The following is a 26,863-nucleotide window of genomic DNA, read 5'->3' as shown; positions in this document are numbered from 1 at the left end:
TCTTCCACAGGAAGAACCTACTGAGTTTCTGGCACAGTTTTTACAAATTGCTGACACAGTACATGATAAAGAGGTAGATCAGGATGTCTACAGACTATTACTGTTTCCATTTGCTGTAAAAGATCAAGCTAAAAGGTGGTTGAATAACCAACCTACAGCAAGCATAAAGACATGGAAACAGTTGTCAGACAAATTCCTGAATCATTTTTACCCTCCAAAAAGGATGACACAGCTAAGGCTGGACATCCAAGGCTTTAAACAAGAGGATAATGAATCCCTCTATAATGCCTGGGAGAGGTATAGAGGTATGCTAAGGAAATGTCCCTCTGAAATGTTTTCAGAGTGGGTACAGTTAGACATTTTCTACTATGGGCTTACAGAAAAAGCTCAGATGTCTTTAGACCACTCAGCTGGTGGATCTATACACATGAGGAAGACAATTGAAGAGGCTCAAGAGCTTATAGACACTGTTGCTAGAAACCAATATTTGTACTCTAGCAATGAGTTCTCTCCAAAAGAGGAAGTCATGGCAGTAGTCACTGACCCTAGTCCTCAAGAACAGATAACTGAGCTTAATCAACAATTGCTCCTGATGACAGAACAGTTAGCAGACTTTAAAGAGATGCTCCATGAAACTAAAGTTGCTAACAAGAGCATAGAACTGCAGTTGAATCAAGCAAAACAGCAATTATCTAAACAGATAACAGAGGAATGTCAAGCAGTTCAATTGAGGAGTGGGAAGACCCTGAATAACACTGCTCAAAAGAGTAAAAAGCCAAACAAGGAACAATTGACAGAGGACAACCAAACCACTGTTCAAAATCCCTCTGAGGACAGTAAGAGCCCAGAGAGGAATATTATTGGCGTTCAAACGCCAGAAAGGGAAGGAAAGCTGGCGTTAAACACCCATTCCTTGCCCAGTTCTGGCGTTCAAACGCCAGAAAAGGGGAAAAGCTGGCGTTAAACGCCCAATTTCCACCCAATCCTGGTGTTCAGACGCCTGGGGAGAATTAGACACCTGAGAGTGCTGACAGTAATCCCTCTAACAAGGCTTCTTCAACCACTTCTGTAAGGAATAAACCTGCAGCATCTAAGGTTGAAGAGTATAAAGCCAAGATGCCTTATCCTCAAAAACTCCGCCAAGCGGAACAGGATAAGCAATTTGCCCGCTTTGCAGACTATCTAAGGACTCTTGAAATAAAGATTCCGTTTGCAGAGGCACTTGAGCAAATACCTTCTTATGCTAAGTTCATGAAAGAGATCTTAAGTCATAAGAAGGATTGGAGAGAAACTGAAAAAGTGTTTCTCACTGAAGAATGCAGTGCAGTCATACTAGAAAGCTTACCAAAAAAGCTTCAAGATCCAGGAAGCTTTATGATACCATGCACATTAGAAGGTGCTTGCACCAAGACAGCCCTATGTGATCTTGGAGCAAGCATCAATCTAATACCTGCATCCACTATCAGAAAGCTTGGGTTGACTGGAGAAGTCAAACCAACCCGGATATGCCTCCAACTTGCTGATGGCTCCATTAAATACCCATCAGGCATAATTGAGGACATGATTGTCAAAGTTGGGCCATTTGCCTTTCCAACTGACTTTGTGGTGCTGAAAATGGAGGAGCACAAGAGTGCAACTCTCATTCTAGGAAGACCTTTCCTAGCAACTGGACGAACTCTCATTGATGTACAAAAAGGGGAAGTAACCTTGAGAGTCAATGAGGATGAGTTCAAGTTGAATGCTGTAAAAGCCATGCAGCATCCAGACACACCAAATGACTGCATGAGCGCTGACATTATTGACTCTCTGGTAGAAGAGATCAATATGGCTGAGAGCTTAGAATCAGAGCTTGAGGACATCTTCAAAGATGCTCAACCTGATCAAGAAGAACTAGAGGAGGCAAAGGAATTTTCGAAAATTCCTCAGGAGGAGGATAAGGCTCCCAAGCCTGAACTCAAACCACTACCACCATCCCTGAAATATGCATTTCTAGGAGAGGGTGACACTTTTCCAGTAATTATAAGCTCTGATTTAAATCCACAGGAAGAGGAAGCACTGATTCAAGTGCTAAGGACACACAAGACAGCTCTTGGGTGGTCCATAAGTGATCTCAAGGGTATTAGCCCAGCTAGATGCATGCACAAGATCCTATTGGAGGATAATGCCAAACCAGTGGTCCAACCACAGAGGAGGCTAAATCCTGCCATGAAGGAGGTGGTGCAGAAAGAGGTCACTAAATTACTAGAGGCTGGGATTATTTATCCTATTTCTGATAGCCCCTGGGTGAGCCCTGTCCAAGTTGTTCCCAAAAAGGGAGGCATGACAGTGGTTCATAATGAAAAAAATGAACTGGTTCCTACAAGGACAGTCACAGGGTGGCGCATGTGTATTGACTACAGAAGGCTCAATACAGCCACCAGAAAGGATCATTTTCCTTTACCATTCATAGACCAAATGCTAGAAAGACTAGCTGGCCATGATTATTACTGCTTTTTGGATGGCTATTCAGGCTACAACCAAATTGCAGTAGATCCTCAGGACCAAGAGAAAACAGCATTCACCTGCCCTTCTGGCGTGTTTGCCTATAGGAGGATGCCTTTTGGTCTGTGCAATGCACCTGCAACCTTTCAGAGGTGCATGCTCTCTATCTTCTCAGATATGGTAGAGAAATTTCTGGAAGTCTTCATGGATGACTTTTCAGTATATGGAGACTCATTTAGCTCCTGTCTTAATCACCTAGCACTTGTCTTGAAAAGGTGCCAAGAGACTAACCTGGTTTTAAACTGGGAGAAATGTCACTTTATGGTGACTGAAGGAATTGTCCTTGGGCACAAAATTTCAAGCAAGGGAATAGAGGTGGATAAGGCAAAGGTAGAGGTAATTGAAAAATTACCACCACCTGCCAATGTTAAGGCAATCAGAAGCTTTCTTGGGCATGCAGGATTCTACAGAAGGTTTATAAAGGATTTTTCAAAAATTGCCAAACCTCTGAGTAATCTGCTAGCTGCTGACACTCCATTTATCTTTGATAATGAGTGTCTGCAGGCATTTGAGACCCTGAAGGCTAAGCTGGTCACAGCACCAGTTATCTCTGCACCAGATTGGACATTGCCATTTGAATTAATGTGTGATGCCAGTGATCATGCCATTGGTGCAGTGTTGGGACAGAGGCATAACAAGCTTCTGCACGTCATTTATTATGCCAGCCGTGTTCTAAATGACGCACAAAAGAACTACACAACCACAGAGAAAGAGTTACTTGCAGTGGTTTATGCCATTGACAAGTTTAGATCCTACCTAGTGGGATCCAAAGTAGTTGTGTACACTGACCATGCTGCTCTTAAATACTTACTCACAAAGCAGGATTCAAAACCCAGGCGTATAAGATGGGTGTTGCTTCTGCAAGAGTTTGATATAGAAATAAGAGACAGAAAAGGGACAGAGAACCAAGTAGCTGATCATCTGTCCCGAATAGAACCAGTAGCTGGGGCGTCCCTCCCTTCTACTGAGATCTCTGAGACTTTCCCAGATGAGCAACTCTTTGCCATTCAGGAAGCTCCATGGTTTGCAGATATTGCAAATTATAAAGCTGTGAGGTTCATACCTGGTGGACGAAATTGTGATCCTTAATTAATGGCTCCTTGGCATGTGCCAAAGAGAACTAATTTAACTAACTGATTACTTTCTTTTCACAATTCCGTTCAACTAACCAGCAAGTGTACTGGGTCGTCCAAGTAATACCTTACGTGAGTAAGGGTCGAATCCACAGAGATTATTGGTTTGAAGCAATCAATATTTATTTTATTAATCTTAGTCAGAATGTCAACAAGGATTATTTGGATTAAAAGTGAAATTACTAGATTTGATTATAAAAATAAAAGAGGGAACAATGTTACTTTGATTTGCAGTACTGGGGAATATGTTGGAGTTTTGGAGATGCTTTGTCCTCTGACTTCAACTCTTCCTTGAAATCCTCTTCTCACACGCAGGCTCCTTCCATGGCAAGCTCTATGTAGGGTGTCACCGTTGTCAGTGGCTACTTCCCATCCTCTCAGTGAAAACGTTCCTATGCTCTGTCACAGCACGGCTAATCATCTGTCGGTTCTCAATCAGGTTGGAATAGAATCCATTGATTCTTTTGCGTCTGTCACTAACGCCCAGCCCTCAGGAGTTTGAAGCACGTCACAGTCATTCAATCCCGGAATCCTACTCGGAATACCACAGACAAGGTTTAGACTTTCCGGATTCTCATGAATGCCGCCATCTACCTAGCTTATACCACGAAGATTCTGTTGGGGAATCTAAGAGATGTTCATTCAGTCTGATGTAGAACGGAGGTGGTTGTCAGGCACACGTTCATGGATTGAGGAAGGTGATGAGTGTCACGGATCATCACCTTCTCCACGGTTAAGCGCGAATAAACATCTTAGATAAGAACAAGCGTGTTTGAATGGAAAACAAAGGAATTGTATTAAATCATCGAGACGCTGCAGAGCTCCTCACCCCCAACAATGGAGTTTAGAGACTCATGCCGTCACAAAGTATGTAATTCAGATCTGAAAATGTCATGAGGTACAAGAAATGTCTGTAAAAGTTGTTTAAATAGTAAACTAGTAACCTAGGTTTACAGAAAATGAATAAACTAAGATAATTGGTGCAGAAATCCACTTCTGGGGCCCACTTGGTGTGTGCTGGGGCTGAGACTAAAGCTTTCCACGTGTGAAGGCCTTTCTTGGCGTCAAACTCCAGGTTATGACGTGTTTTGGGCGTTCAACTCCGGATCATGACGTTTTTCTGGCGTTTAACTCCAGACAGCAGCATGAACTTGGCGTTTAACGCCAAGTTACGTCGTCTATCCTCGCGCAAAGTATGGACTATTATATATTGCTGGAAAGCCCTGGATGTCTACTTTCCAACGCCGTTGAGAGCGCGCCAATTGGACTCCTGTAGCTCCAGAAAATCCATTTCGAGTGCAGGGAGGTCAGGATCCAACAGCATCAGCAGTCCTTTTTCAGCCTAAGTCAGATTTTTGCTCAGCTCCCTCAATTTCAGCCAGAAAATACCTGAAATCACAGAAAAAACACACAAACTCATAGTAAAGTCCAGAAATATGATTTTTGCCTAAAAACTAATAATATTCTACTAAAAATTAACTGAAACATGCTAAAATCTACATGAAATTACCCCCAAAAAGCGTATAAAATATCCGCTCATCACAACACCAAACTTAAACTGTTGCTTGTCCTCAAGCAACTAGATGAATAAAATAGGTTCTAACAGAAATAAAGAAGTAATAATATTCTCGAGTTTTAGATGAGGCTCAGATTCTTATTAGATGAGCGGGGCTTGTAGCTTTTTGTCTCTGAATAGTTTTGGCATCTCCCTGTATCTTTAAATTTTCAGAATAATTGGCATCCTTAGGAACTCAGAATTCAGATAGTATTATTGACTCTCCTAGTGTAGTATGTTGATTCTTGAACACAGTTATTTTATGAGTCTTGGCTGTGGCCCTAAGCACTTTGTCTTCCAGTATTACCACCGGATACGTAAATGCCACAGACACATAACTGGGTGAACCTTTTCAGATTATGACTCAGCTTTGCTAGAGTCCCCAGTCAGTGGTGTCCAGAGCTCTTAAGCACACTCTTTTGCTTTGGATCACGACTTTAATCACTCAGTCTCAAGCTTTTCACTTGGACCTTCATGACACAAGCACATGGCTAGGGACAGCTTGGTTTAGCCGCTTAGGCCTGGATTTTATTTCCTTGGGCCCTCCTATCCATTGATGCTCAAAGCCTTGGATCCTTTTTTTACTCTTGGCTAGTGCCCATGGCTTGTGAATATTGTGTTTTTTTTTGACTGCTTTTTCTTGCTTCAAGAATCAATTTTATGATTTTTCAGATCATCAATAATATTTTTCGTGTTCCTCATCCTTTCAGGAGCCAATATTCATCAAATTCAAAGTACATATTATGCACTGTTCAAGCATTCATTCAGAGAACAAAAGTATTGCCACCACATATAATTAATTATAAATTTTATTATTAAGAACTCGAAAAATATAGATTACTTCTTTATTCTAAAAAAAATCTACTATTTTATTCATGCCTAATGATGATGAGAAAAATAAATTATAGCTTAATTGGAAATAAAATCAAAATAGACATCCTAATTACTACTAAATACCTTCTAAGGTCAATTTCTAAAAGGAATAATTATTACTAAGTAAAAACAGAAAAATTGGAACTCAGCAACCTGTTGTTTTGAGGAGTGGATGCTCCTCTAATTCTTTGGGGTGTGGTTCAAGGATTAATTTTTGGCGCTTCAGCTCCCTTATGTCACGCCCTTGCTCCTCCTGTTCCTTGAGCAGTTTGCAAATCATGCTACCTTGATTATTCTGTTCTTCCTTTATTTGATCCATAGCTTCTTGCAATCTGGAAATAGAAGCCTCAAGCTGTTCCCAATATTCGAATTGGGGCAGTTCTGGGAGGGCTTCTTGTGCTCTCCTTCTGGCAGAATCCTCTTGTTGCTGTTGCCTGACCATTGATGTTCCAGTAATGGGCTTTTCAATTAGGATATATTCAGTTATTCCCATCTTTACTCCAGCATCTTTGCAAAGCATAGAAACTAGGCTTGGATAAGCCAATTTAGCGTCCTTAGAATTCCTGTTTGCTATTTTATATAGCTCACAGGAGATCAGCTGATGGACTTCCACTTCTTTTCCCAACATGATGCAGTGAATCATGACAGCTCTTTTGATGGTAACTTCAGAATGGTTGCTGGTGGGCAATATGGAACGACAAATAAAATCCAGCCAGCCTCTGGCTACTGGTTTTAGATCTTCTCTTTTGAGTTGAACTGGGATGCCAGTTGTACTGGTAGTCCACTTGGCTCCAGGGATGCATATATCCTCCAGAACCTTGTCCAACCCTTTATTGACCCTCATCATTCTCCTATTAAAGGAGTCTGGGTCATCTTTCAGTTGAGGAATCTTGAATATCTCCCTGATCTTGTCAGAATTGGTATGAATGATCTTTCCTCTGACTAAGGTCTTATGGTCAAAGAGAGCAGCTCCAATGATTCTTTGCCTTTCTGTCTGCCATAGGTTAGCATAGAATTCCTGAACCATATTCTTCCCCACTTTCGTTTCAGGATTGGCCAGAATTTCCCAATTCCTGTTTCGAATTTGCTCTTGGATCTCCGGATATTCATCTTCTTTCAGATCAAATCTGACTTCCGGGATCACTGATCTGTGACTCATTATCTTGTAGTAATGGTCTGAATGTTCTTTAGTTAAGAACTTCCCTTGATTCCAAAGTGGCTTTGGAGCGCTTTCTTTCTTCCCTCTTGGGTGGTTTGCTTTCCTTTAGGAGCCATGATCTTAAGTGAGTATATTTTTGTGATCACGGATAAGCACACCAAACTTAGAGTTTTGCTTGTCCTCAAGCAAAGGAGAAGAAAGAAGAGGGATAGAAGGAGAGCAATTGTGGAATGGTGATGGTGAGGGGACGCCGAACACAATAAATAGGGAGGGGGTGGGAAAATTTTCGAAAAGAAATAAGAAAGAGATAAGATAGAAGATATGATTTTAAAAGATATGATCAGAAAAAGATATAATTTTGAAAAGAAAAAGATATGAATTATAATTTAAAAGATAGATTTGAAATTTAATTTTGAAAAAGATTGTAAAAGATAATTGATGTGTTGAAAACAAATTTGAAAAGATGATGGATTGAATTGGAAAGCCATTTGTTCTTTTGGGTTAAGATAAATCTAAAATATTTGCAATCATTGGATTTTAGAAATTAGGATAAACTTTTTGGAATTGAAAGTGATAATTTGAAATATGTTTATGCAAGAAATCAAGAATTGAAACATAAAAATTTTGAAAAAATGCAAAGAAAAACGAAATTGTACCTCCTCCCACCATCCTGGCGTTAAACGCCCACATGGTGCATGGTTTGGGCGTTTAACGCCCACATGTTGCTTCTCCTGGGCGTTCAACGCCCATGTGATGCTTCTTTCTGGCGTTGAACGCCAGGAAGTCCTTCTTTACTGGGCGTTTTTCTAAACGCCCAGAATGCTAGCAGATTGGCGTTAAACGCCCAGAAGGTGCATCTTTCTGGCGTTTAACGCCCAGAAGATGCTCCTTTCTGGCGTTTAACGCCCAGAAGGCTACCCTTACTGGCGTTAAACGCCCAGTAGGTGCTTCTTTTGGGCGTTTAACGCCCAAAGTGTTTCTTACTGGCTTTTTCATGCCAGTGAGCTTCCAAATTTCTCTGTAACTCTTGGGACTTCAGTAAATTTGCTATTTCACCTTTGAAGATACTTAGACCTAAACCTGTAAAGAAAGAAAATTTATTTAATTAGTAATTAAACTTTGTACATGGCTGGGTTGCCTCCCAGCAAGCGCTTCTTTAATGTCATTAGCTGGACTATCACTGATCTTCAATTAAGTCTCAGTTTTGAGCATTCTTGCTCGAGATTACCTTCAAGATAGTGTTTAACTCTTTGTCCATTAACAATGAAATTTTTGTTAGAGTCACTATCCTGAAGTTCTATGTATCCATATGGTGATACGCTTGTGATTACATATGGACCTCTCCACCGGGATTTTAATTTCCCAGGGAATAATTTGAGCCTTGAATTAAATAACAGAACTTTCTGTCCTGGCTCAAAGACTCTGGATGTCAATTTCTTATCATGCCATCTTTTTGCTTTCTCTTTGTAAATTTTTGCATTTTCGAAAGCATTGAGTCTAAATTCCTCTAGCTCATTTAACTGGAGTAATCGTTTTTCTCCAGCTAACTTGGCATCAAGGTTCAGGAATCTGGTTGCCCAATAGGCCTTGTGTTCCAGTTCCACTGGCAAGTGACATGCCTTTCCATACACCAGCTGGTACGGAGAGGTCCCTATAGGGGTCTTAAATGCTGTTCTGTATGCCCATAGAGCATCATCCAAGCTTCTTGCCCAATCCTTTCTACGGTTAATTACAGTCCGTTCCAGGATTCTTTTAAGTTCTCTATTTGAGACTTCAGCCTGCCCATTAGTTTGTGGGTGATATGGAGTAGCCACCCTGTGGTTGACTCCATAACGTACTAGAGCAGAGTAGAGCTGTTTATTACAGAAATGAGTGCCCCCATCACTGATTAACACTCTAGGGATACCAAATCTACTGAAGATATGTTTCTGGAGAAATTTTAACACTGTTTTAGTGTCATTAGTGGGTGTTGCAATAGCCTCCACCCATTTGGATACATAATCCACTGCCACCACAATATAGGTGTTTGAGTATGATGGTGGGAAAGGTCCCATGAAGTCAATGCCCCATACATCAAACAACTCAATCTCCAAGATTCCTTGTTGAGGCATGGCATAACTGTGAGGCAGGTTGCCTGATCTTTGGCAACTATCACAGTTAAGCACAAATGCTCGGGAGTCTTTATAGAGAGTAGGCCAGTAGAAGCCACTTTGGAGGACTCTTGTGGCTGTTCGTTCACTTCCAAAATGTCCTCCATACTGTGATCCATGGCAATGCCAAAGGATCTTCTGTGCTTCTTCTTGAGGCACACATCTACGGATTACTCCATCTGCACATCTCTTAAAGAGATATGGTTCATCCCAAAGATAGTACTTTGCATCTGTGATTAATTTCTTTGATTGCATCTTACTGTACTCTTTGGGTATGAATCTTACTGCCTTGTAGTTTGCAATGTCTGCAAACCATGGCACTTCCTGGATGGCTAGTAGTTGCTCATCCGGAAAGGTTTCAAAAATTTCAGTGAGAGGGAGAGACGCCCCTTCCACTGGTTCTATTCGGGACAGGTGATCTGCTACTTGATTTTCTGTCCCTTTTCTGTCTCTTATTTCTATATCAAACTCTTGCAGAAGCAGCACCCATCTGATGAGTCTGGGTTTTGAATCCTGCTTTGTGAGTAGATATTTAAGAGCAGCATGATCAGTGTACACAATCACTTTTGATCCTACTAAGTAGGATCTGAATTTGTCAATGGCGTAAACCACTGCAAGTAGCTCTTTTTCTGTGGTTGTATAATTCTTCTGTGCATCATTTAGCACACGGCTTGCATAGTAAATGACGTGCAGAAGCTTGTCATGTCTTTGTCCCAACATTGCACCAATGGCATGGTCACTGGCATCACACATCAGTTCAAATGGTAATGTCCAGTCTGGTGCAGAGATGATTGGTGCTGTAACCAATTTAGCTTTCAGAGTCTCAAATGCCTGCAGACACTCTTCATCAAAGATAAATGGCGTGTCTGCAGCTAGCAGGTTGCTCAGAGGTTTGGCGATTTTTGAAAAATCCTTTATAAACCTCCTATAGAACCCTGCATGTCCTAGAAAGCTTCTGATTGCCTTAACATTAGCAGGTGGTGGTAATTTTTCAATTACTTCTACCTTAGCTTGGTCCACCTCTATCCCCTTGTTCAAAATTTTGTGCCCAAGGACAATTCCTTCAGTCACCATAAAGTGACATTTTTCCCAGTTTAAAACCAGGTTAGTCTCTTGGCATCTTTTCAGAACAAGTGCTAAGTGGTTAAGGCAGGAGCTGAATGAGTCTCCAAATACTGAAACGTCATCCATGAAGACTTCCAGAAATTTTTCCACCATATCAGAGAAAATTGAAAGCATGCACCTCTGAAAGGTTGCAGGTGCATTGCACAGGCCAAATGGCATCCTTCTGTATGCAAATACTCCAGATGGGCATGTGAATGCCGTTTTCTCCTGATCCTGGGGATCTACTGAAATTTGATTATAACCTGAATATCCATCCAGGAAGCAGTAGTATTCATGACCTGCTAGTCTTTCTAGCATCTGGTCTATGAATGGTAAAGGAAAATGATCCTTTCTGGTGGCTGTATTGAGCCTTCTGTAATCAATGCACATACGCCACCCTGTAACTGTCCTTGTAGGAACCAGTTCATTTTTTTCATTATGAACCACTGTCATGCCACCCTTCTTAGGGACAACTTGGACAGGGCTCACCCAGGGGCTGTCAGAAATAGGATAAATAATCCCAGCCTCTAGTAATTTAGTGACCTCTTTTTGCACCACTTCTTTCATAGCTGGGTTCAGCCGCCTTTGTGGTTGAACCACTGGCTTGGCGTCATCCTCCAACAAGATTTTGTGCATGCATCTGGCTGAGCTAATGCCCTTAAGATCACTAATGGACCACCCAAGAGCTGTCTTGTGCGTCCTTAGCACTTGGATTAGTGCTTCCTCTTCCTGTGGCTCTAAGGTAGAGCTTATAATTATAGGAAAGGTTTCACCTTCTCCCAGAAATGCATATTTCAGGGATGGTGGTAATGGTTTGAGCTCGGGTTTTGGAGGTTTCTCCTCTTCTTGAGGGATTTTCAGAGGTTCTATTATCTTCTCTGATTCCTCCAAATCAGGCTGAACATCTTTAAAGATGTCCTCCAGCTCTGATTCGAGACTCTCAGCCATATTGACCTCCCTTACCAGAGAGTCAATAATATCAACACTCATGCAGTCATTTGGGGTGTCTGGATGTTGCATGGCTTTAACAACATTTAACTTGAACTCCTCCTCATTGACTCTCAAGGTCACTTCCCCTTTTTGGACATCAATGAGGGTTCGGCCAGTTGCTAGGAAAGGTCTTCCTAAAATGAGAGTTGCACTCTTGTGCTCCTCCATTTCCAGCACCACAAAGTCAGTAGGAAAGGCAAATGGCCCAACCTTGACAATCATGTCTTCAATCACGCCTGATGGGTATTTAATGGAGCCATCAGCAAGTTGTAGACATATCCTGGTTGGTTTGATTTCTTCAGTCAAACCAAGCTTTCTGATAGTAGATGCAGGTATTAGGTTGATACTTGCCCCAAGATCACATAAAGCTTGCTTGGTACAAACACCTTCTAATGTGCATGGTATCATAAAGCTCCCAGGATCTTTAAGCTTCTCAGGTAAGCTTTTCAGAATGACTGCACTGCATTCTTCAGTGAGGTAAACTTTTTCAGTTTCCCTCCAATCCTTCTTATGACTTAAGATCTCTTTCATGAACTTAGCATAAGAGGGTATTTGCTCAAGTGCTTCTGCAAACAGAATCTTTATTTCAAGAGTCCTGAGATAGTCTGCAAAGCGGGCAAATTGCTTATCCTGTTCCGCTTGGCGGAGTTTTTGAGGATAAGGCATTTTGGCTTTGTATTTCTCAACCTTAGTTGCTACAGGTTTATTACCTACAGAAGTGGGTTGGGAAGCCTTTTTAGAAGGGTTGTTATCAGCACTTGTATGTGACTGGTCACCCACTGGCGTTTGAATGCCAGGTGTGGAAGCTGGAGTGGCGTTAAACGCCACCTCCTTGCTTGTTACTGGCGTTTGAACGCCAGAACCATGTTCCTTTTGGGCGTTCAACGCCAGATCCATGCTTGTTTCTGGCGTTGAACGCCAGGAATGAGCATGGTTTGGGCGTTCAGCGCCAGCTTTATCCCTTTCTGGGCTCTGCTTGTCCTCAGAGGGATTTTGAGTAGCTATTTGTTCATTTCCTGTCTTCTTGCTGCTTTGAAGTGAGGTATTTAATGTTTTCCCACTTCTTAATTGAACTGCTTGGCATTCATCTGCTATTTGTTTTGACAGTTGCTTTTCTGTCTGTTTTAATTGCACTTCCATGTTCCTGTTAGCCATTCTTGTTTCTTGTAATATTTCCTTGAATTCGGCTAGCTGCTGAGTTAGAAAGTCTAATTGCTGATTGAATTCATTAGCCTGATCCACCGGACTGAGTTCTGCAGTTACTGTTTTAGCTTCTTCTTTTATGGAAGATTCACTGCTTAGGTACAGATGCTGATTTCTGGCAACTGTATCAATGAGCTCTTGAGCTTCTTCAATTGTTTTTCTCATATGTATAGATCCACCAGCTGAGTGGTCTAGAGAAATCTGAGCTTTTTCTGTAAGCCCATAGTAGAAGATGTCTAATTGCACCCATTCTGAAAACATTTCAGAGGGGCATTTTCTTAGCATCTCTCTGTATCTCTCCCAAGCATCATAAAGGGATTCATTATCTCCTTGTTTGAAGCCTTGGATGCTTAGCCTTAGCTGTGTCATCCGTTTTGGAGGGAAATAGTGATTCAGGAATTTTTCTGACAGCTGTTTCCATGTTTTTATGCTGTTCTTAGGCTGGTTATTTAACCACCTCTTAGCTTGATCTTTTACAGCAAATGGAAACAGTAGTAGTCTGTAGACATCCTGATCCACTTCCTTATCATGTACTGTATCAGCAATTTGCAGAAATTGTGCCAGAAACTCTGTAGGTTCTTCATGTGGAAGACCAGAATACTGGCAGTTTTGCTGCACCATGATAATGAGCTAAGGATTCAGCTCAAAGCTACTAACTCCAATGGAGGGTATACAGATACTACTCCCATATGAAGCAGTAGTGGGGTTAGCATATGACCCCAGAGTCCTCTTGGACTGTCCATTCATACTTACTTCCATAATGGAATACAAGTTGAGAATTATTTATTTTATAGTAATGGAATAAATAAAAATGGAATAAAAAGAAGTTAAAAATATTTTTTTTTTCGAAAAAAAATGAAATTAAAACTAAAAATTTAAAAAAAAAATTTCGAAAAAGTAGTTGGAAAATATAAAATTTTTGAAATTTGAATTTTATGATGAAAGAGAAAAACACGCAAAAGACACAAGACTTAAAATTTTTAGATCTAATGCTCCTTATTTTCGAAAATTTTTTTTGGAGGGAAAACACCAAGGAACACCAAACTTAAAAATTTTAAGATCAAGACACAAGAAAAACTCAAGAACACCTTGAAGATTCACAAGAACACCAAGAACAAAAGAAGGAACACCAAACTTAAAATTTTTTTAGAAAACTTTAAGAAAATTTTCGAAAATTATAAAAAGATTAACAATAAAACACCAAACTTAAAGTTTGGCACAAGATTCAATCCAAGAAAAATTATTTTTGAAAAAAGGTTCCAAAGGGTATAACCAATTATCAAGAACAACTTAAAGATCAAGGAAGAACCAAGAACACTAACATGAAATTTTCAAAGAACATATAAAACATGCAATTAACACCAAACTTAGAATAAGACACTAAACTCACGAAAAATCAACACTTAATTAAGAAAAATAATATTTTTGAAAAGAAATTTTTGAAAATAAACTATCCTATCAGAATTTGATGACTCTATAACAACAAAAAGGAACTATTCCTAATCTAAGAAATAAAATAAGCCTTCAATTGTTCAAACTCAATAATCCCCGGCAACGGCGCCAAAAACTTGGTGGACGAAATTGTGATCCTTAATTAATGGCTCCTTGGCATGTGCCAAAGAGAACTAATTTAACTAACTGATTACTTTCTTTTCACAATTCCGTTCAACTAACCAGCAAGTGTACTGGGTCGTCCAAGTAATACCTTACGTGAGTAAGGGTCGAATCCACAGAGATTATTGGTTTGAAGCAATCAATATTTATTTTATTAATCTTAGTCAGGATGTCAACAAGGATTATTTGGATTAAAAGTGAAATTACTAGATTTGATTATAAAAATAAAAGAGGGAACAATGTTACTTTGATTTGCAGTACTGGGGAATATGTTGGAGTTTTGGAGATGCTTTGTCCTCTGACTTCAACTCTTCCTTGAAATCCTCTTCTCACACGCAGGCTCCTTCCATGGCAAGCTCTATGTAGGGTGTCACCGTTGTCAGTGGCTACTTCCCATCCTCTCAGTGAAAACGTTCCTATGCTCTGTCACAGCACGGCTAATCATCTGTCGGTTCTCAATCAGGTTGGAATAGAATCCATTGATTCTTTTGCGTTTGTCACTAACGCCCAGCCCTCAGGAGTTTGAAGCACGTCACAGTCATTCAATCCCGGAATCCTACTCGGAATACCACAGATAAGGTTTAGACTTTCCGGATTCTCATGAATGCCGCCATCTACCTAGCTTATACCACGAAGATTCTGTTGGGGAATCTAAGAGATGTTCATTCAGTCTGATGTAGAACGGAGGTGGTTGTCAGGCACACGTTCATGGATTGAGGAAGGTGATGAGTGTCACGGATCATCACCTTCTCCACGGTTAAGCGCGAATAAACATCTTAGATAAGAACAAGCGTGTTTGAATGGAAAACAAAGGAATTGTATTAAATCATCGAGACGCTGCAGAGCTCCTCACCCCCAACAATGGAGTTTAGAGACTCATGCCGTCACAAAGTATGTAATTCAGATCTGAAAATGTCATGAGGTACAAGAAATGTCTGTAAAAGTTGTTTAAATAGTAAACTAGTAACCTAGGTTTACAGAAAATGAATAAACTAAGATAATTGGTGCAGAAATCCACTTCTGGGGCCCACTTGGTGTGTGCTGGGGCTGAGACTAAAGCTTTCCACGTGTGAAGGCCTTTCTTGGCGTCAAACTCCAGGTTATGACGTGTTTTGGGCGTTCAACTCCGGATCATGACGTTTTTCTGGCGTTTAACTCCAGACAGCAGCATGAACTTGGCGTTTAACGCCAAGTTACGTCGTCTATCCTCGCGCAAAGTATGGACTATTATATATTGCTGGAAAGCCCTGGATGTCTACTTTCCAACGCCGTTGAGAGCGCGCCAATTGGACTCCTGTAGCTCCAGAAAATCCATTTCGAGTGCAGGGAGGTCAGGATCCAACAGCATCAGCAGTCCTTTTTCAGCCTAAGTCAGATTTTTGCTCAGCTCCCTCAATTTCAGCCAGAAAATACCTGAAATCACAGAAAAAACACACAAACTCATAGTAAAGTCCAGAAATATGATTTTTGCCTAAAAACTAATAATATTCTACTAAAACTTAACTGAAACATGCTAAAATCTACATGAAATTACCCCCAAAAAGCGTATAAAATATCCGCTCATCAATACCCAAGGAGTACAGCCACGTGCAGAAAAAGAAATTAATTTCAGATGCCAAGTACTATCTATGGGATGAACCATATCTCTTTAAGAGATGTGCTGACGGAGTGATCCGCAGATGTATACCGAGAGAAGAAGCACAAAGGATCCTATGGCACTGCCATGGATCACAGTATGGAGGACATTTTGGAAGTGAGCGAACAGCCACTAAAGTCCTCCAATGTGGCTTCTACTGGCCTACTCTCTATAAAGATTCCCGAGAGTTTGTGCGTAACTGTGACAGTTGCCAAAGAGCTGGTAACCTGCCTCACGGATATGCCATGCCTCAACAAGGGATATTAGAGATAGAACTGTTTGATGTATGGGGAATTGACTTTATGGGGCCATTCCCACCATCATACTCAAACACTTACATTCTGGTGGCAGTGGACTATGTATCTAAGTGGGTAGAAGCAATTGCTACACCGACTAATGATACAAAGACCGTACTGAAATTCCTCCAGAAAAACATTTTCAGCAGGTTTGGAGTGCCCAGAGTGCTAATCAGTGACGGGGGCACTCATTTCTGCAATAAACAGCTACACCTTGCTATGGTTAGGTATGGAATTAGCCACAAAGTGGCAACTCCGTATCATCCACAGACAAATGGGCAAGCTGAGGTCTCTAACAGAGAGCTAAAAAGAATCCTAGAACGGACTGTGATAGCCCGAAGAAAGGATTGGGCAAAGAGCTTGGATGATGCTCTGTGGGCATACAGAACAGCATTCAAGACTCCTATAGGAACCTCCCCATACCAACTGGTGTATGGGAAGGCCTGTCATTTGCCTGTGGAACTGGAACATAAAGCCTACTGGGCAACCAGATTCCTAAACATGGATGCACAGTTAGCTGGTGAAAAAAGACTGCTCCAGCTAAATGAGCTAGAGGAGTTCAGACTCAATGCCTTTGAAAATGCAAAAATTTATAAGGAAAAGGCAAAGAAATGGCATGACAAGAAGTTGTCAACCAGAGTCTTTGAGCCAGGACAAAAAGTTCTGCTCTTCAACTCTAGGCTCAGACTGTTTCCAGGAAAACTCAAATCCCGTTGGAGGGGTCCGTATGTGATTACAGGAGTGTCACCATATGGATATGTTGAGCTTCAGGATATTGATTCTGACAAGAAGTTCATTGTTAATGGACAGAGAATCAAGCATTATCTTGAAGGAAACTTTGAGCAGGAATGCTCAGAACTGAGGCTTGAGTGATTCTTAGTGAAAGTCCAGCTAAAGACAGTAAAGAAGCGCTTGTTGGGAGGCAACCCAGTCATTAGGAGGTTATATGATTAGTTCTTACAGAGGCAAGTATCAAAAATGAAGGAATTCACAGAGTTACAGAAGGATTCAGCTCAAAAAGCAGAGAAAATGAGCTTACTGGCGAAAAAACGCCAGTAAGGTGCATTTTGGGCGTTAAACGCCAGAATGGGTACCATTCTGGGCGTTTAACGCCAGGAATGGTGCCATTTTGGGCGTTAAACGCCAGAATGGGCACCATTCTGGGCGTTTAACGCCAGGTGTGTAGCATCCTGGGCGTTTTGAAAAACGCCCAGTGATAAAGGCTTTCTGGCGTTTAACGCCAGCCAGGGCACCTGGCTGGGCGTTAAATGCCCAAAAGGGGTAGCAAATGGGCGTTAAACGCCAGAATGGGTGCCATTCTGGGCGTTTAACGCCAGAAAGGTGGGGGACCACATTTTTGTTTTCAACTCAAATTTTTTCAAACTTTCCTCTTTTTAACCATACTCTTCTACATAAATGCACTTCAACCTTTCATCATTCACTTTCAAATCTTCACAAATCAAAACCATTCTTCAAATCTATTTCAAATTAATCCCAAATCTTCTTCAAAAACTCACCCTTTTCTCAATTTCTTTCCATATCTTCTTAAATCTTCTTTCAAATTTTTATTTTTTCGAAATCTCTTCTCCCCACCCTTATAAATTCACGTTTGGAACCCCCTTTACCCACACCATTCGAATTTCCTCTTCCTCTCTCTATCTTCTTTCTTTTCTTTTGCTTGAGGACAAGCAAACCTCTAAGTTTGGTGTGCTTTTCCGTGATCACTAAGCCAAGATTCATCAATATCATGGCCCCTAAAGGAAAACAAACCAATTTAAGAGGCAAGAAAGAGAATAATCCAAAGAATCTTTGGAATCAAGAGAAGTTCTTAACCAAAGAACATGAAGACCATTATCACAAAATAATGGGTCTGAGGTCAGTGATCCCGGAAGTTAAATTTGATCTGAAAGAAGATGAATATCCGGAGATCCAAGAGCAAATTCGAAACAGAGGTTGGGAAGTTCTGACCAATCCTGAAATAAAGGTTGGAAGGAACATGGTTCAGGAATTCTACTCTAATCTGTGGTTAACAGATAAGCAGAGAATGACTGGAACTGCTTACCATACCTACAGAACCATGGTCAGAGGGCAAGTTATGTACTTCCATCTGGACAAAATAAGAGAAATCTTCAAACTACCTCAACTGCAAGATGATCCTGATTCCTTCAATAGGAGGATGGTGAGAGTAGATAAAGGGTTGGATCAAGTTCTAGAGGACATATGCCTCCCTGGGACTAAGTGGATAACCAATTCAAAGGGTGTCCCAAACCAACTCAAGAGGGGAGACCTCAAACCAATTGCAAGAGGTTGGCTAGACTTTATTGGGCGTTCCATACTACCCACTAGCAACCGTTCTGAGGTCACCATCAAGAGAGCAGTGATGATTCATTGCATTATGCTTGGAAAAGAAGTGGAGGTCCATCATGTGATTGCTTGTGAGATCTACACAATTGCAAATAAGAATTCCACTGTAACCAAATTGGCTTATCCAAGCCTGATCTCCTTGCTCTGTAAAGAGGCTGGGGTGAAGATGGAAGCAGATGAATTCATACCCATTGAACGGCCAATCACCAAGAAGTCAATGGAAGGAGCAAGAGAAGCAGGGGCGTGAAATCCAAGAGTTGAAACGCCAAAAGTTCTCCTCTCAAGCTGAGGGAGCATCCACTTCTCAAAATCAAGGTTGTTGAGTCCTAACTCTGTGAAAACCTCTATCATTAGGAGCCTATGTTTGCGTTTTTTTTTCCTTTGTATTGTTTTTATTTTTCGTTTTTCTAGTCTCATTTTATATCTATTTTTTAGTTTTGTTTTAATTCACAATTAATAAAATTGAAATTTTATGCCTTAAAGATATGAATGTCTTATGAATCCATCACCTCTCTTAAATGAAAAATGCTTTAATCACAAAAGAACAAGAAGTACAGGATTTCAAAATTTATCATTGAAACTAGTTGAATTAGTTTGATGTGGTGACAATACTTTTTGCTTTCTAAATGAATGCTTGAACAGTGCATATGTCTCTTGAATTTGTTGTTTTGAGAATGCTAAAAAAAAATTGTTGGCTCTTGAAAGAAGAAAGAAAAAGAGAACTGTTATTGAGGATCTAAAAATCATTAGATTGATTCTTGAAGCAAGAAAAAGCAGTGGATACAAAAAAAAATTTTCGAAAAAAAGAGAAGAAGAAAAGAAAAAGAAAAAGAGAAAAAGAAAGAAATAAAGTTGTGATCCAAGGCATCAAGAGTGTGCTTAAGAACCCTGGACACCTCTAATTGGGGACTTTAGCAAAGCTGAGTCACAATCTGAAAAGGTTCACCCAATTATGTGTCTGTGGCATGTATGTATCCGGTGGTAATACTGGAAGACAGAGTGCTTTGGGCCACAGCCAAGACTCATACACTAGCTATGTTCAAGAATCATTATGCTCAACTAAGAGAATCAATAACACTATCTGAGTACTGAGTTCTTATAGATGCCAATCATTCTGAACTTCAAGGGATAGAGTGAGATGCCAAAACTGTTCGGAGGCAAAAAGCTACTAGTCCCGCTCATCTAATTGGAGCTATGTTTCCTTGATATTTTGGAGTCTATAGTATATTCTCTTCTTTTTATCCTATTTTGATTTTCAGTAGCTTGGGGACAAGCAACAATTTAAGTTTGGTGTTGTGATGAGCGGATAATTTGTATGCTTTTTGGCATTGTTTTTAGTATGTTTTTAGTATAATCTAGTTAGTTTTTAGTATATTTTTATTAGTTTTTAGCTAAAATTCACTTTTCTGGACTTTACTATGAGTTTGTGTGTTTTTCTGTGATTTCAGGTATTTTCTGGCTGAAATTGAGGGTCCTGAGCAAAAATCTGATTCCGAGACCAAAAAGGACTGCAGATGCTGTTGGATTCTGACCTCCCTGCACTCGAAGTGGATTTTCTGGAGCTACAGAAGCCCAATTGGCGCGCTCTTAACGGCGTTGGAAAGTAGACATCCTGGGCTTTCCAGCACTATATGATAGTCCATACTTTGCCCAAGATTTGATGGCCCAAACCGGCGTGGCAAAACAGCCTCAGAAATTCCAGCGTTAAACGCCGGAACTGGCATAAAACTTGGAGTTAAACGCCCAAATTGGCATGAAAGCTGGCGTTTAACTCCAGAAAAGGTCTCTACACGAAAATGCTTCATTGTTCAGCCCAAGCACACACCAAGTGGACCCAGAAGTGGATTTTTACGTCATTTACTCATTTCTGTACACCCTAGGTTACTAGTTTACTATTAATAGGATCTTTTGACATTGTATCAGCACCTTATGACCTCATGACACTTTACACCCTTCTTTGTGTACTTTCCACATCATGAGTCTCTAAACCCCATGGTTGGGGGTGAGGAGCTCTGCTGTGTCTTGATGGATTAATGCAATTACTACTGTTTCTCATTCAATCATGCTTGCTTCCATTCTAAGATAATACTTGTTCTTAATCCGGATGAAGGTGATGATCCGTGACAATCATCATCATTCTCAACTATGAACGTGTGCCTGACAACCACCTCTGTTCTACCTTAGATTAAGTAGTTATCTCTTGGATTCTTTAACCAGAATCTTCGTGGTATAAGCTAGAACTGATGGCAGCATTCAAGAGAATCCGGAAGGTCTAAACCTTGTCTGTGGTATTCTGAGTAGGATTCAATGACTGAATGACTGTGACGTGCTTCAAACTCCTGAAGGCGGGGTGGTGCGCGAAATTGTGAACAATACTTTTTCACAACTCTCATAATCCCCGGTAATGGCTCCAAAAACTTGGTGGCTCAATACCATGGCATTACACAACTTCGCACAACTAACCAGCAAGTGCACTGGGTCGTCCAAGTAATAAACCTTACGCGAGTAAGGGTTGATCCCACGGAGATTGTTAGTATTGAAGCAAGCTATGATCATCTTGTAAATCTTAGTCAGGCAAACTCAAATGGATATAGTGATGAACGAAAATAACACAAAAGTAAAGATAGAGATACTTATGTAATTCATTGGTAGGAACTTCAGATAAGCGTATGAAGACGCCTTCCCTTCCGTTTCTCTGCTTTCCTACTGCCTTCATCCAATCCTTCTTACTCCTTTCCATGGCAAGCTCGTGTAGGGTTTCACTGTTGTCAGCAGCTACCTCCCATCCTCGCAGTGAAAACTAATGCTCATACACTCTGTCACAGTGCGGCTAATCACCGGTTTGGTTCCCTCCCCTACCGGAATAGAATCACTCTTTTGCGTCTGTCACTAACGCCCAGTAGGTTACAGGTTTGAAGCACGTCACAGTCATTCAATCATTGAATCCTACTCAGAATACCACAGACAAGGTTTAGACCTTCCGGATTCTCTTGAATGCCGCCATCAGGTCCTGCCTATACCACGAAGACTCTGATCTCACGGAATGGTTGGCTCGTTTGTCAGGCGAGCACGCGGTTGTCAGGCGATCAACCATGCATCGTGCAATCAGGAATCCAAGAGATATTCACCAAGCCTCAAATGCTTGTAGAACAAGAGTGGTTGTCAGTCACTTTGTTCATGAGTGAGAATGGTGATGGGCGTCAATCATCGCCTTCATCAAGTTGAAGAACACGTGATATCTTGGAACAAGAACAAGCGGAATTGAATGGAAGAACAATAGTAATTGCATTAATACTCGAGGTACAGCAGAGCTCCACACCTTAATCTATGGTGTGTAGAAGCTCCACCGTTGAAAATACATAAGCATAAGGTCTAGGCATGGCCGAATGGCCAGCCTCCCAATGATCTAAGATAGCATAAAAATGAAGATAGCTACCAAAGTCTCTATCATGATCTAAGAACTAGATGTCCAAAGATGAAAATACAATAGTAAAAGGTCCTACTTATAAGAACTAGTAGCCTAAGGTGTACAGAAATGAGTAAATGACATAAAAATCCACTTCCGGGCCCACTTGGTGTGTGCTTGGGCTGAGCAATGAAGCAAATTTCGTGCAGAGACTCTTCTTGGAGTTAAACGCCAGCTTTAGTGCCAGTTTGGGCGTTTAACTCCCATTTGGGTGCCAGTTCCAGCGTTTAACGCTGGGATTTCTTGAGGTGACTTTGAACGCCGGTTTGGGCCATCAAATCTTGGGCAAAGTATGGACTATCATATATTGCTGGAAAGCCCAGAATGTCTACTTTCCAACGCCGTTGAGAGCGCGCCAATTGGGCTTCTGTAGCTCCAGAAAATCCACTTCGAGTGCAGGGAGGTCAGAATCCAACAGCATCTGCAGTCCTTTTTGGTCTCTGAATCAGATTTTTGCTCAGGTCCCTCAATTTCAGCCAGAAAATACCTGAAATCACAGAAAAACACACAAACTCATAGTAAAGTCCAGAAAAGTGAATTTTAACTAAAAACTAATAAAAAATATACTATAAACTAACTAGTTCATACCAAAAACATACTAAAAACAATGCCAAAAAGTATACAAATTATCCGCTCATCACAACACCAAACTTAAATTGTTGCTTGTCCCCAAGCAACTGAGAATCAAATAAGATAAAAAGAAGAGAATATGCAATGAATCCCAAAAACATCTATGAAGATCAGTATTAATTAGATGAGCGGGGCTTTTAACTTTTTGCTTCTGAATAGTTTTGGCATCTCACTCTATCCTTTGAAATTCAGAATGATTGGCTTCTTTAGGAACTCAGAGTCCAGATAGTGCTAATGATTCTCTTAGTGAAGTATGATGATTCTTGAACATAGCTATTTATTGAGTCTTGGCTGTGGCCCAAAGCACTCTGTCTTCCAGTATTACCACCGGATACATACATGCCACAGACACATAATTGGGTGAACCTTTTCAGATTGTGACTCAGCTTTGCTAAAGTCCCCAATTAGAGGTGTCCAGGGTTCTTAAGCACACTCTTATTTGCCTTGGATCACAACTCTTTATTCTCTATTTTTTTTCGTTTTTCTTTTTCTTTTTCTTTTTTTTTTTCGATTTTTTTTGAATAGCTGTTTCTTGCTTCAAGAATCATTTTTAATGATTTTTCAGATCCTCAGTAACATGTCTCTTTTTTCATCATTCTTTCAAGAGCCAACATTCATGAACCACAAATTCAAGATACATATGCACTGTTTAAGCATACATTCAGAGAACAAAAATATTACCACCACATCAAAATAATTAAACTATTATAAAATTCAAAATTCATGCAATTCTTCCTTTTTCAATTAAGCACATTTTTATTCAAGAAAGGTGATGGATTCATAGGACATTCATAACCTTAAGGCATAGACACTAAGACACTAATGATCACAAGACACAAACATGGATAAACATAAGCATAAATTTTCGAAAAACAGAAGAACAAATAACAAGGAAATCAAAGAACGGGTCCACCTTAGTGATGGCGGCTCTTTCTTGCTCTTGAAGATCCTATGGAGTGCTTGAGCTCCTCAATGTCTCTTCCTTGTCTTTGTTGCTCCTCCCTCATGATTCTTTGATCTTCTCTAATCTCATGAAGGATGATGGAGTGTTCTTGATGCTCCACCCTTAGTTGTCCCATGTTGGAACTCAACTCTCCTAGGGAGGTGTGTAGTTGCTCCCAATAGTTTTGTGGAGGAAAATTCATCCCTTGAGGAATCTCAGGGATCTCATGATGAGTGGGATCTCTTGTGTACTCCATCCTTTTCTTGGTGATGGGCTTGTCCTCATCAATGGGGATGTCTCCCTCTATGTCAACTCCAACTGAATAACAGAGGTGACAGATGAGATGAGGAAAGGCTAACCTTGCCAAGGTGGAGGTCTTGTCCGCCACCTTATAGAGTTCTTGGGCTATAACCTCATGAACCTCTATTTCTTCTCCAATCATGATGCTATGGATCATGATAGCCCGGTCTATGGTAACTTCGGACCGGTTGCTAGTGGGAATGATTGAGCGTTGTATGAACTCTAACCATCCTCTAGCCACGGGCTTGAGGTCATGCCTTCTCAATTGAACCGGCTTTCCTCTTGAATCTTGCTTCCATTGTGCGCCCTCTTCACATATGACTGTGAGGACTTGGTCCAACCTTTGATCAAAGTTGACCCTTCTAGTGTAAGGATGCTCATCTCCTTGCATCATAGGCAAGTTGAACGCCACCCTCACACTCTCCGGACTAAAATCCAAGTATTTCCCCCGAACCATAGTAAGATAATTCTTTGGATTCGGGTTCACACTTTGGTCATGGTTCTTGGTGATCCATGCATTGGCATAGAACTCTTGAACCATCAAGATTCCGACTTGTTGAATGGGGTTGGTAAGAACTTCCCAACCTCTTCTTCGGATCTCATGTCGGATCTCCGGATATTCACCCTTTTTGAGAGAAAAAGGGACCTCGGGGATCACCTTCTTCAAGGCCACAACTTCATAGAAGTGGACTTGATGCACCTTTGAGAGGAATCTATCCATCTCCCATGACTCGGAGGTGGAAGCCTTTGCCTTCCCTTTCCTCTTTCTAGAGGTTTCTCCGGCCTTGGATGCCATAATGGTTATGGAAAAACGAAAAAGCAACGCTTTTACCACACCAAACTTAAAATGTTTGCTCGTCCTCGAGCAAAAGAAGAAAGAAGAGAGTAGAAGAAGAAGAAATGAGGAATAGGGAGATGGTGGTGTGTTCGGCCAAAGAGGGGGAGAAGTGGTGTTTAGGTTGTGTGAAAATGAAGGGTTGAAGAAGGGTATATATAGGAGAGAGGGGGTAAAGGGTTCGGCCATGATGGGTGGGTTTGGGAGGGAAAGTGGTTTGAATTTGAAGGGTGAGGTTGGTGGGGGTTTATGAAGGATGGATGTGAGTGGTGAAGAGAAGGATGGGATTTGATAGGTGAGGGGTTTTTGGGGAAGAGGTGTTGAGGTGATTGGTGAATGGGGGAAGAAGAGAGAGAGTGATGGTAGGGTCCTGTGGGGTCCACAGATCCTGTGGTGTCAAGGAAAAGGCATCCTTGCACCAAATGGCATCAAAATCCACGTTTTGAGCCATTTCTGGCGTTAAACACCGGGCTGGTGCCCATTCCTGGCGTTTAACGCCAGGTTCTTGCCCTTTACTAGCGTTTAACGCCAGTCTGGTGCCCCTTTCTGGCGTTAAACGCCCAGAAGGGTGCCAGACTGGGCGTTAAACGCCCAACTGCTAGGCTGACTGGCGTTTAAACGCCAGCAGCATCTTCCTCCAGGGTGTGCTGTTTTTCTTCCTGTTTTTCATTTTGTTTTTGCTTTTTTCATTGTTTTTGTGACTTCTTATGATCATCAACCTACAAAAAAAAGATAAAATAACAAAAGAAAATAATTAATTATAAAACATTGGGTTGCCTCCCAACAAGCGCTTCTTTATTGTCATTAGCTTGACAGAGGACTCTCATGGAGCCTCAGAAATGCTCAGAACCGTGTTGGAACCTCCCAACACCAAACTTAGAGTTTGAATGTGGGGGTTCAACACCAAACTTAGAGTTTGGTTGTGGCCTCCCAATACCAAACTTAGAGTTTGGTTGTGGCCTCCCAACACCAAACTTAGAGTTTGGTTGTGGGGGCTCTGTTTGGCTCTGTTTTGAGAGAAGCCCTTCATGCTTCTTCTCCATGATGACAGAGGTATATCCTTGGGCCTTAAACACCAAGGATTCTTCATTCACTTGAATGATCAACTCTCCTTTATCAACATCAATCACAGCCTTTGCTGTGGCTAGGAAGGGTCTGCCAAGGATGATGGATTCATCCATGCATTTCCCAGTCTCTAGGACTATGAAATCAGTAGGGATGTAATGGTCTTCAATCTTCACCAAAACATCCTCTACAAGTCCATAAGCTTGTTTTCTTGAGTTGTCTGCCATCTCTAGTGAGATTTTTGCAGCTTGTACCTCATAGATCCCTAATTTCTCCATTACAGAGAGGGGCATGAGGTTTACGCTTGATCCTAAGTCACACAAGGCCTTCTTGAAGGTCATGGTGCCTATGGTACAAGGTATAGAAAACTTCCCAGGGTCCTGCCTCTTTTGAGGCAATTGCTGCCTAGACAAGTTATCCAGTTCTTTGGTGAGCAAAGGGGGTTCATCCTCCCAAGTCTCATTTCCAAATAACTTGTCATTTAGCTTCATGATTGCTCCAAGGTATTTAGCAACTTGCTCTTCAGTGACATACTCATCCTCTTCAGAGGAAGAATACTCATCAGAGCTCATGAATGGCAGAAGTAAGTCCAATGGAATCTCTATGGTCTCATCTTGAGCCTCAGATTCCCAAGGTTCCTCATTGGGGAACTCATTGGAGGTCAGTGGACGTCCATTGAGGTCTTCCTCAGTGGCGTTCACTGCCTCTTCTTCCTCCCAGAATTCGGCCATGTTGATGGCCTTGCACTCTCCTTTTGGATTTTCTTCTGTGTTGCTTGGAAGAGTACTTGGAGGGAGTTCAGTAATTTTCTTGCTCAGCTGACCCACTTGTCCTTCCAGATTCCTAATGGAAGATCTAGTTTCAGTCATAAAACTTTGAGTGGTTTTGATTAGATCAGAGACCATGGTTGCCAAGTCAGAATTATTCTGCTTGGAACTCTCTGTCTGTTGCTGAGAAGATGATGGAAAAGGCTTGCTATTGCTAAACCTGTTTCTTCCACCATTAT

Source organism: Arachis hypogaea, chromosome 10 (genome assembly GCF_003086295.3).
Source record: "Arachis hypogaea cultivar Tifrunner chromosome 10, arahy.Tifrunner.gnm2.J5K5, whole genome shotgun sequence".
Lineage (NCBI taxonomy): Eukaryota > Viridiplantae > Streptophyta > Magnoliopsida > Fabales > Fabaceae > Arachis > Arachis hypogaea.
This window is presented reverse-complemented; position numbering follows the sequence as displayed.